This window comes from Octopus sinensis, linkage group LG6 (assembly GCF_006345805.1).
Source record: "Octopus sinensis linkage group LG6, ASM634580v1, whole genome shotgun sequence".
NCBI classification, from domain to species: Eukaryota; Metazoa; Mollusca; class Cephalopoda; order Octopoda; family Octopodidae; genus Octopus; species Octopus sinensis.
In genome coordinates, this window is record NC_043002.1 from 50,035,822 (window position 1) to 50,048,801 (window position 12,980).

The 12,980-nt window shown below is 40.3% G+C and overlaps 1 protein-coding gene across 2 annotated transcripts in view; it reads left to right on the top strand.

Annotated features, from left to right (window-relative positions):
- The window catches only part of LOC115212984 (zinc finger protein 845-like), a 335,566-nt gene that overhangs the window by 72,263 nt on the left and 250,323 nt on the right, over nucleotides 1–12,980 (top strand). For both annotated transcript variants that reach the window (XM_029781851.2, XM_036503885.1), the window contains exon 2: nucleotides 7,125–7,197. The gene's annotated coding sequence lies outside the window, so the exon portion shown is untranslated. The remainder of the gene's footprint in view (nucleotides 1–7,124; nucleotides 7,198–12,980) is intronic.

Genomic DNA, 12,980 nt, shown 5'->3' on the forward strand with positions numbered 1-12,980 from the left:
AACACACCAACATCAGTTGTCAAGTGATGGTGGGGAACTAACACAAATACACACACAGCGGTCTTCTTTTAGCTTCTGCCTAGCAAATCCAGTCGTAAGGCTTTGGTTGGCCCGAAGTTATTGTATATATATATATATATATATATTCTTTTATTTGTTTCAGACATTTGACTGCAGCAATGCTGGAGCACCACCATGAGGGGTTTTAGTGAAACAAATTGACCCCCAGGGCTTATTTATTTAAAGCCTAGTACTTATTCTGTGTCTTTTGTTGAACTGCTAAGTTACTGGGATGTAAACACACCAACACCAGTTGTCAAACAGTGATGAGGGGACAAACATAGAGACAAAGATTTACACACATAGATATATACATATATGTACAACAGGCTGCTTTTAGTTTCCATCTACCAAATTCTCTCACAAGGCTGAGGTTGGCCTGAGGCTATAATAGGTGACACTTGCGCAAGGTGCTATGCAGTGGGACTGAACCTAGAACCTTGTGGTTGGGAAGCAAGCTTCTTACCACACAGCCACATGCAGGCATTATTAAAAAGTTCACTTCCCATGTATTTACATGCATATAGGCACATGTAAGTGTCTGTTATTTACATCTGCACTTGCTTATATGAAAGTTATGATGTTCCTTTGTGTTGGTCTTACTCCTGTCAGATTGGTGATCCTTAACTATAAAAGGCGGTGAGGTCTAGCATGAGGAAGAGAATCCAGCTGTAAAGCTCTTTTTTTTTTGTTTGCTGCTTTTGCAGATTCCCATGGCTCTCTGTCTCTGTTCAATTCCATTATTTGGATTGGGAGCTTGAGTCATAGTGAATCTTTCATTAGCTGATTACAGAACCATAAACACTACCCCTATGAATGGATTGCAGTTATTTCCTTGATAGAGTCTTGATCTTCTTGGATTCCTCTGCTCAGCCTCAATGTAAGAAGCACCATGGGCTCAGTTGAGCTCCTCCGCTACCTCTTCACAATCAGCCATGCTGCAGTGCCATGTTTTTGCTCTATCCCTAGCAGGGTGGCTGAACAGATGCTATACCTTGCCAGAGTGTGGCCTGCAACTATGCAGAACATGTTATCACTCCGTGAGGTATTTTCAAAGTACCTGCATACCTAAAGCTGTTAAGCAATCTGTCGATATATTTGTCTACCAAATTTGGCATGGAAAAACAGACATAAAAAACAAATGAAATGAACATAGGCACATATATATAAACATTTATGAAGGAAGCGGAGGATAGATTTAGCATTAGTCTTTATTCAGTACAACTAACACTGTGGAATTCCTGATGTAGATCCAGTGGAAATATATCCCAACTGTGGATGACATCTGGTAACCTAAACTGCGGATGTGCTTTACCCAACACACTAAGTGGCATATACCCATTAGTCCCAAATGTTTACATTTAAGCATTTATGTATGTATATGTTTGTGTGTGTGTGCTGAACTAAACCAGTGGTAATTCACAAGGGTAGTTCTCACTAGTCAGTGAAGTATACAATAATGAGATACCTAATAGACTGAAATGTGTTCTGAGGTTGCTACGATTGGCTAAAAAAAGCCATGATGGTGGCACTTCGGCATTACTAGAAATCAGTGGGTGAAACCAGAATAAAAAAAATACAAGAGAAAGAGAGAGAAAGAAAGTATATATATATATGCGTTTGTATGCATGCACTCATTTATACACATCCAGATGCATATTTATTTTCTATACATTAATGCACTCATTTAATCCCCCACCACACACTCTCTCTCTCCACATGTATTCATACAATTTCTGTCTCAATTAGACTAATTTTTCCACCATCATATCTCTTCCTTTCTCTCTCCTCTGCACCTTTCTCTTCTCCCTTTTTCTCCACTCTGTCTTCACACACACACCTGAATCAGCATACGATCTGCAACACTCAAGAGAGACTCTTTCAAAAAATATACTTTATGTTGCTCTCGGTATTGTCATTATCATTGTTATACTTATTTCATATTTCTGGTTGCAGTTCCTTATTATTTTTTTTTTTAACTCTTGTGATTTTTTCCCCCCTTTTATTTTCATTCTTATTGCTTTCCCTTTTCATATCCTCTCTCTCACCACCTCTCCCCTCCTTCCTTCCTGTGATTTGATGACATATTACAAAATGAAAGAATTCTGACTTTTCCCATCCGTTCTGACTATAAACATCTTATTCTTGATAATTTTTTTTATAAAACTAAAATACAAGTGCGTGCATGTGTGCATATACACATAAACACACATATTGCAACTCCCCCACACACACATAGTTATACACTTGTATATTTTACACATTCATACATATATGCATTCCCCACATACGGGTCATTCCATGTGAAATCAACTTTTTTTTTTTAATGTAGTAAAACCCTTAAATTTTCATCAACCTTTGGTGATAGATTGCCTCTCTACAAAACTATTCCTTCTTGGCCTCTGCTTGCAAAGAAATGGGTTTCAGGAATTTGGATAGTTTGTGCTAATCTTTGCACTTCTTAACTCCTTGTTGTATTTACACTGTTTACTTGACCATTGTCTCATCTGATCTTCTTGTTGCATTCAATATGAATATGACCACAAGTGAATGTTGTGAGGAATTCATATACTAAACATAGAAATTGAATTTTCAAAACACTGCTCTCTTGAAATTTGTCTCAAATTTGCTCTTTGTTTCTGTGAGCAGTTGGCATTTTGATATACCGTAAATTCTTGAGTATAGTCCACCCTTGAGTATAATACGCAGGGGATTTTTAGGGGGCTGTACCTCTGAAAAACTTAAACCTTGTGTATAATACGCACCCCTTCTCTAACTTGAGTCAAGGAGGTCTATATAATGTCCTTGGTTTGTAAAAATGTATACAGTAACGTCCTTTATTATTATTGTATATATAACATAATGCAAACGTGTAGCTCTTTTGTGCATTTTGTTTGCAGAAAATAAAGAAATAACAGTAATAACGTCAGTGAAAAATAAATATTAAGTAAATTGCCTTTATATATTTATCACTATCAGTTAGAAAAGCAAAATCTTTCAAATTCAACGTCACTTTCAGCGTCAAATAACTGTTCCATTTATTCCTCCGTAAACATGTCAGCATCATTGTAGTGTAAATCTCCATCATCGTCAGATTCATAATCAACATCAGAAGATTCACTTTCATTTATTTCATCTTTCCATACAACGTCATCCTGAGTACCATCAAGTGCAGACGACATACAACATTTGATAAAACTTTTCACAATAATCTGGGGATCAAGTTCATTCCATGCATACACGAGCCATTTGCACATCAAAGTCAAGTTGGGAGCGCGAACCCTTCCACCTTTAGTGAACGACTTTATGCCTTGACATTAAGTTACTGGCCCAGCCAAGTGATGCTTTAAATTCTGACTCATTAAGTTTTATCTTTTTAGCAATGAGTTTTGCCTGTAGCCTCAAATGTACTGTATTTTAATGGCTATTCCACCAAGTCTTCTTTCCTCTACCCATTCAAGAAAAATTTTTTCAAGCTCAGGATGTTTGGCTTTTCCCTCCTTCTTGCCTTCTTTATCTTTGGCATCTGTTTAATTTCATCTTCATTTCTTCTCCATAACCTGACATCGCTTTCATCAACATTAAATTTTCTTGTGGTCCTATTCCATGCTCTTCAGCATATGGTATGACTTCAAGTTTAAACATAGCTGAGTAAGATCTACAAGGCATTTTATGGGCATCTAATGTATAAAATGTTTTATTGGAGATTAATGTACAGGTTTAACTTCTGCTTATAAAAAACCCTAGTAAAAGACCCACAGTAGTTCAAACATTTAATACAGGTATTTAATTAAGTATCTATTGTTTGCCACTGTAATGATGCAAACTGCCAATACAAACAGCAAGATGAACTATTTAGCACTAAACTATTAAGCACAATTCGTGCGTAATTACGCCAGCAGCACCTAGTCAAACAAACACTTCCATGCATGCGTAATGCAATAATAGTGATGTTCTTAACTGTTATATGGGAATGTAAATATGTTTGCAAATTGTTTTTGTTACATGTTATTCTGTGTTCTGTATACTTTTATTTTAATAAATGTTGCTTACTGCAAGTTATTGATGATTCTTTAAATTTTAGGGAAAAAAATGCGTATTATACCCGAGGATTTACGGTAGTCGTTTAAAATTTCTTTCATTGAAAAATGTAGGAGGTAAAGTTACAGTAGTTTAAATGCACACAATCTTTGATAAAGTTCAATGTTTTTTACCTGATGTGGTCTATGGTGGCTATGCCACTGACAACCTTATTTAAGTTGTTAGATGTTGTACACCATGAATCCATGTTTCACTGCCATGTTGCATGGCTGTTCGCACACTTGCGTCATACAGTCTACCTTTTACTCTGAGTGAAAGAGCCTTTATCACCTACAGAGGTAGGAGCTCTCTAAACTTTGCCCTGGCTATTCTTACTTTAGCAGCCACACTTTCAGAGCATCCACCCCCGCTACTCACTTGGTCACCTAGGTAATGGAAGCTATCAACTACTTGTAGATTTTCCCCCATGGAATGTGACGGAAGCTGCTTTCTGTACATTTTGAGTGTTTATTGCCTCTGAGCATTTGCCATACACAAAAACTATCTTCCCAGTTAGCCCTCCTTTGATAATGCTGCACCTCTAATGTTCCATAGCTTACACTGGGTATACCTTCGGAGTTTCTACTTATGCCTTTTCTACAAATCGAGCAGGGCCATCTACCTGAAGGGATTTGTGGTTTGTCTGTCTTCCTACTTGTGATGACTTTGGTTTTTGCTGGATTGACTCTGAGGTCCTTCCACTCTAGACCTTAGATGTAAATATTTATGTATGTATGTGTATATATAGATGTAAATATGTATGTATGCGTATATATAGATGTAAATATGTATGTATATATGTGTATATATAGATGTAAATATGTATGTATATATGTGTATATATAGATGTAAATATGTATGTATATATATATGTAGATATGTATGTATATCACTGTGATCACTGTGACCGACCAGGCTATCAGATGTTGCTACACATCGCTGGTCACAATGCGCTTCGCATTGTTTTAGCCTTCAAATGACGCCACCCCGCTGGCTAAGTGAGCAGGCCAACAGAAGAAAGAGTGAGAGAAAGTTGTGGCAAAAGAGTACAGCAGGGATCGCCACCACCCCCTGCTGGAGCCTCGTGGAGCTTTAGGTGTTTTCGCTCAATAAACACTCACAACGCCCAGTCTGGGAATCAAAACTGCGATCCTACGACTGCGAGTCCGCTGCCCTAACCACTGGGCCATGTATGTATATATGTAGGTGTAAATATGTTTGTATGTGTATATATAGATGTATATATGTATGTGTATATATTATTATTGTTATAGTTGTCTTTTTGAGGTCGATGAAATAAGTACCAGTTAAACACTGGGTTGATGTAACCGATTTAACCCCTCCCTGAACTTGCTGGTCTAGTGCTAAAATTTGAAACCATTATTATTATTATTATTTATCATGATTGAGTGAGAGAGCAGCACACACCATCAAAGTGACACTGGGGTACAAATATATAAATCCCAATATACCCATCATGACTACCTGTGTGATGAAGATACAACCAAGCACATAAACATATGTGCATATGGATATAACCATATGTGCATAACATAGTGACCTCATATCATGATAAACAGTACATGACCTTGCAGGTGGGGCCCAGAAATAGGATAGCATGCAAGCTATCTTATTTTCTTCATTTGTCATTACATTCTCCGTATGGATTAGGAAGTAGGTGGGGGTGTGGGGGAAGGTAAAACCAAATCTACATGACAGCCAGTAAATGGTGGGAAACCACCTCTACAAGTGACAGGAATTTAGATATATATGTATGGTAATTTATAAGGTTTAAAAAATATACTGGGAAATAATGTTATTTTAGAATTTTGATTTGTGTTTTTCTATACAGTTGTCAGAATCTTGTGTATTCTCTGAATTCTCATAATGCTACTAGCATCTGCATGCATATATATGTATATATATATACATATATATATATACATATATATATATATATATATATATGTGTGTGTGCTATTATAATTGTTTTGCATGCGCCCTTGTGTTTATGTATTTTTTTATTGTCGAAAGTTACAGGTTACAGCAGTAACTTAATGGCCAAGAGATTCATGTATTGACGCTTATCCAACTGGCTTTTAACATCATATAAGTAATGTAATTAGTATAATTTATTAATATTAACATGAAACCAGTTTATGTGTCACTACACAAAACTCTTGATCCCTATGTCACTCTGTAATTTCTTCAGGTTAATAGCATATAAAATATATATATACACGTGTCAGGATGTTGGGATGTGTAGGGGTGTGGTGTGGATGGAGGGGGTAATAATGAAGTGAGAAGATGGGTACGAGTGAAGAGAGGAGGAGAGTCAGATGAAGAGGGGAGGGGAATTGAGCCCATGTGGCGCAAAGGGGCGAAGAGAAAAGATTAATTCCTGTTCACAGTGAAGGTGGGGATTCGGATGGCCCCTGTTCAAAGACAATCCAAACACAGACAGGTGTTGTAATGAATGACCTGTTGAAATGAAATGGTCCGAGACTGGGGTGTCGCTGCCAAGTCTAATATCTCGGAGGTGTTCCGCAAACCGGCCAGCCAAGCGGTATATGTGTATATATAAATGTAAATATGTATGTATGTTTGTGTATATATAGATGTAAATATGTATGTGTATAAATGTCTATATGTTTATATGTATGCGTAAATATATATATATATGTTTATATGTATGTATAAATGTATATTTATTTATGCATGTTTGTATGTATAAATATGTATATATATATTTATATATGGTGATTGCTCCGTCTTTACAGATGATTTTCCTTTCCTTGTGCTTCTTTGTTGTCGATGCTATTTCTGACTTTCCTTCCATGACCTGTCAGATGACTATTCAGTCCCGTTCCAGGTTTAAAGCCTATACTTTTGTGTGTATGTGTGTGTGTGTGTGTGTGTGTATATATATATATATATATATATTTATATATATAATATATATTCTTTTCTTCTCTTTCCAACAGAATCTTTTCTAAGTATGTGATCGATTCCCAGGAAAGATACTTTTATGCAGTTCTTAAGTTGAGGGATAGCCTGGTAAGTTGCATGTTTTGTACACTTTATATTAAGCGAGGCAGAGTGCTGCGAAGGACCGATATCTGCCTGGGAAGTACAGGAAGCGATGAAGAGTTGCACGAGAGGTAGATCGCCGGGTTTGGATGGTCTGCCCTACGAGCTTTACTTTTCAATGCCAGACTTGTTTGCGGACCTGTTGGCAAACGTCTACTGCAACTGGCAGCAAAACGGGAGAATTCCTGCTTTTGTCTGTCGAGGGGTGGTGGCTTTGCTAAAGAAGGACCCAAACAAGGGGGACGTTATAGGGAATTTCCGGCCCATCACTCTGCTCAATGCAGAGTTGAAGATTTTGGCCAAGGTGCTAGCCAAGAGATTGGCGCTTGTCGTGGACAAGCTGGTCGGCAAGACGCAGACATGCGCCGTGCCGACCAGGTCGATACACGACAACCTCCATCTCATGCGCTACATCATAGAGAGGGTGGGTAACGACGCTGGCGCGGGTGGGGCTTTGATCAATTTGGATCAGAGTAAAGCCTTCGATAGGGTCGACCATCGGTACCTGGCAGCTGTCCTCAGGGCAGCCGGTTTCGGTTCAGTCTTCCGCGGGTGGATCGCTGCTTTATACAGCAACATCTGCTCGGTGATACGGGTGAACGGTCACCTTTCGGAACCGTTCGACATCTCGCGTTCGGTCCGCCAAGGATGCCCTCTCTCCTCCCTCTTGTACATTTTGACTCTCGAGCCATTACTGCGCAAGTTGGAGGCTTTGAGGGGTATCCCGCGCGATCTAGGAGGCGGAAACAGCGTGTCTGCTTATGCCGACGACGTCACCGTGGTGGTGGTGTCGAGCCACAGGCACATTGGCCTGATTGGCGAGACGCTAAACCAGTACGAAGCGGTGACAGGGGCAAAGATTAACGCGGAAAAGTCTGTGGGCTTGCAACTGGGCACCTGGAGAGGCAAGCCCATGCCGTCCAACAGTGTCGTAGGGCGCTGGACAGACGGACCCGTTAAACTGCTCGGGGTCTGGTTCGGTCCGGACCTCCAGTGGATAAGAACTGGGAAGAGGTGACGAGCAGGGTGGCACGTCTCACCCAGAAATGGGCTGAGAGGAAGCTGTCCCTGAAAGGTCGACCGGAGGTGGCGAATGCGTACATCGCATCCGTCATCTATTACCGCTTGACCGTCGTCCCTTGTCCCGACCGCTGGTTGGCCAAGCTGGTACGTCTGCTCTTCGACTTTTTGTGGAAGGGTCAGGTGCCACTGGTCAGGCGATCCATCTGCTGTCAACGACCGCTGAACGGAGGCCTTGGAATGCCGTGGTTGCTGTTGCGCAGACATGCGCTCAGGCTGCGGCATCTCAAGCGCTTCCTAGACGGTGAACAGGTGTGGTCGTCTTTTGTCAGACGCGATTTTCCGCAGCTCGTCTCTTTGAAGGAGCTGCAGACCTGGATCAAACGTAGACCGAGAAAGGGCGCTTGGCACCTCGAGTGCCGTCAAGCCCTCTCCGCCCTCCGCCAGGCGGTCAATGCGGTCGGTTACAGCTCCACTCTAGCGTTCTATAGAGGGTTAGTGGAGGAAAAATGCGACGACGTTCTCGGGGAAACTCTAGGCGTTGAAGACGACGAACTGAGCGGTCTGTTCGGGAGGACTTTCGGGCCGGGGCCGATGGATAATTTCCAGAGGTCTCTCGCTTGGCAGTGCTACAGAGGGGCTCTGCCTGTTCGAGATAAACTCTACCGGCACGGAAGTGCCGTCAGCTGGGCCTGCCCGAGGTGTTGCCAGGACGACGAAACCGTTCTGCACGCACTCGTCCAGTGCCCAAGTATTGCTGAAATATGGGTTTATGTCGAACAGCTACTGTCACGTGTAGGACGGATCCGACTATCGGCCGAATCCATAGTGAAGATTGCCCCGCCGACCTCCTTTAACAAGGAGGGCGAGGCCGTTTTCTTGTGCCTAGTGGCTGTGGCGAAAGAGGTCGTGTGGTGGACTCGTTTGAAAGGGCTAAAGACAGACACTTTCCTCTTTGGTCAAGGCCTCATCAACTTTTTCAAGTTTCACTTGAAAAGGAAGATGAGGTTAGAGAGGAAAGTGCTGTCCAATAGCAAGTTTTATGAAAGGTGGGTGAATTGTGCGAGACTGGCCTGTATAAATGAACCAGTTCTCAGGTTTCGCCTGTGATTTCAAAAAGGTAATGTAAAAGGAGAAAAAAAGGGGACTCTCTACACCCCCTTTTTAGACCAGGCTCCCGTTGGCTTTTGTAGGGTTTTTTCCACCAGGAACCTTTCGAAACGTCTCCCCCTTTTGGGAGTTTTTCATTGTTGAATTTTATAAGTTGTTATAAAGATTTTTACTCGATGTTTTTAAAAAACGGCAAAACCCTTTGTAACCTTTCGTCCTGTCTTGTCCCTTTATGTAATCATGCGTGTCAGCCCTTGTGGCCAATAAAAAAGAATTAATTATTATTATTATTGTTAATAAGTTATTATTAATAGAAGTATAAACATATATATATATATTTGTGTATGTTTATATGTATAAAGGTGTATGTGTGTGTATATATATATATATATATATATATATATATTTATATATACACACACACACACACACACCATATTTTAATGTGTATAAGTGACCTCATAATTTCTTTGGCTTAAAATTTGGAAAAAAAGTCTTGCAAGGGGTTATAATACTATCCATGTATAAGAAACTCCCGTATTTTTTTAAACCTAATATCTGACAAAAAAGGGTTCCTTATGTTAAAATATGGTTGGTGCATGTTTATATGTATGTATGCCTGTGAGCATTCCAAACAAAATGCTAAGCAGCATTTCATGTATTTTAACATTCTGACTTCAGATTCTTGTGAGTTTGACTTTATGTTTCATCCTTTTGGGGTTGATAAAATAAGTAGCAGTTGAGCACTGGGGTTGATGCAACTGACTTGCCCACTCCCTCAAACTTCGTGTCTATAATAAGAAAGGATTATTATATTCTTGATTATTGCTTCCGGTGCTCTAATAACCATTCAAACCAGTAGTGCCCATAGCTCCTTTTGAAACAGTTGCATCCATTGCTCATTATGACTTTAGAAAGCTTTCTTATACCTGTGACCAGTTGTCAATAGATGCAGGTATAGCTGTGTAGTAAAGAAGTTTGCATCATCGTCACATGATTGTGGGTTCAGTCCTTCTGTGTGACACATAGGGCAAAAGTCTTCTGTAAGTCCTGGACTCTCCACATTTTTATAAGTAGATTTGGTAGATGGAAACCGAAAAATATCTGTTATTTGGCACATAAAAAGCACCATCCGACCGTGGCCGTTTGCCAGCCTCGTCTGGCACCTGTGCGGGTGGCACGTAAAAAGCACCCACTACACTCACGGAGTGGTTGGCGTTAGGAAGGGCATCCAGCCGTAGAAACACTGCCAGATCAGACTGGGCCTGGCGCAGCCTTCTGGCTTCCCAGACCCCAGTTGAACTGTCCAACCCATGCTAGCATGGAAAACGGACGTTAAACGATGATGATGATGTACAGATGTGAAGCTGTGTGGTTTAGTTGCTAGGGTATTCTCCTTACAATCATAAGATTGTGAGCTCAATTCTCAATATTACATTGTGTTCTTGAACAAGACACTTTATTTCACATACCACCTGTCCACTCAACTGGCAAGAATGAGTAGTACTTGTATTTCAAAGGACCGGCCTTATCACATTCATACATGTCATACTGCATCTCCTTGGCAACTATGTTAAAGGTATGCATGTCTTTGGAGTGCTTGGCCGCTTTCATGTTTATTTAACAAGCAGGCTGTTCTGTTGATTGAGTCAATTGGAACCCTCATTGTTGTAATTAACGAAATGCCATTTACACATGTGCATATTTGTGTCTCCTTATCTTGATCTCACTTGATACTTGTAAATGAATATCACTGTTGTTCAAGAGGTGTAGTTCTCTCTCTCTTTACTCTTTTACTTGTTTCAGTCATTCGATTGCGGCCATGCTGGAGCACCACCTTTAGTCGAGCAAATTGACCCCGGGACTTATTCTTTGTAAGCCCAGTACTTATTCTATCAGTCTCTTTTGCCGTACCGCTAAGTGACGGGGACGTAAACACACCAGCATCGGTTGTCAAGCAATGTTAGGGGGACAAACAGAGACACACAAACACACACACACACACACATATATATATATATACATATATATGACAGGCTTCTTTCAGTTTCCGTCTACCAAATCCACTCACAAGGCATTGGTCGGCCCAGGGCTATAGCAGAAGACACTTGCCCAAGATGCCACGCAGTGGGACTGAACTCGGAACCATGTGGTTGGTTAGCAAGCTACTTACCACACAGCCAGTCCCATGAAAGCATGTCTGGTCATAGTGAAATATTAACTTACTTGGAAAACTCATGTGGGTTGGCAACAAGGAGGGGCATTCAGCTGTAGAAAATATGCTTCAACAAATTCTGTCTCACCCATGCAAGCATGAAAAAAGTGGACATTACAGTGGTAATGGTGGCAGTGGTGGCACTGGCATTCGTTATTGAACAGTTGCATGCATTACTTCTTTTAGCAACACTGTGGTCCAGTTGCTTCTGTTGCATCTCCTTAAAATGATTCTGCGAACTAGTTCTGCCTCTTAATTCTCGACCAGTTGTATTCATTACTCCTGTATAACAAACAATACAAGCCAAGTTATATTGTTGCAATCTCTATCCGAAATTTCTTTATATTTCAATTGTTTTCTCTGACTCTTTGATTAATGTTCCTGCTTATGATACATGACATATCATCAATCATGGAGCATGTTTTGTATTGATGGTCTTGTGTGACTGTCAGGTCTGCTGGAAATTACTCCTTGACAGTGTGCAGTGCCCACGTTGTACAGTGTTGTCACCTCATATTGCTATTGTCAAGCTGTTGTTGTTATCATCATCATCATTCTTCTTCTTCTTATATTATTGTTGTTGGAATGTAGTGGCAGAATTGTTAGAGAGCATAAAGTCAAATGCCTTGCAGTATTTGTTCTACTGCTTTACTTTCTGAGTTCAAATTCCGCTGAAATAAACTTTGCTTTTGGGGGTTGATTGCATTAAGTACTGCGGTACTTAACAGTCAAGTACTAGGGTCGATATCATCAACTCCCTTTCCCTAAAACTGCTAGCCTTGTGCCAAAATTTAAAAACCTTCATTATTATTATTATTCTTTTTATCTCAGGTTTTGTTGTAACTTTTTTAGTCTTACATACGAAGCAGGCTTCCTGCCTGCAGCCTACAGTACCATGTTATCTGTTCTTTTAACTATCTAATACTTTTCTGATTATTCTGGTTGTGCCAAGAAGGCAGACCTTTTGCAATAGTTCTACCGGGCACGCTATTCCAATTTCCTTTATATTCCTCTTGATGACTTCTGATATTCCAATTTCCTTTATATTCCTCTTGATGCCTTCTACTAGAGCCTCAAGGCCACAATAGTAATTGGTACTATCTTCACCTTCTTCATTTTCCATGCTGAGCTGTTTTGTACTTAAGAGGTTTGTATATATCTATTTTTTCACCTTTCTTCTTTACTATTTGTTAAAGGAGTACACAACAACTATATTATTGAGTGAGAGAGCAGTGCATGCCATCAAAGTGACACTGGGGTAAAAATATACGAAGCCCAATATACCCATCATGACTACCTGTCTGATAAGGGTACACCAGGCTCATGCATCACAACCATGTGTGCGCGACATGGTAATCTCATATCAAAATAAACAGCATATGATCTTGTAGGTGGAGCCCAGTTA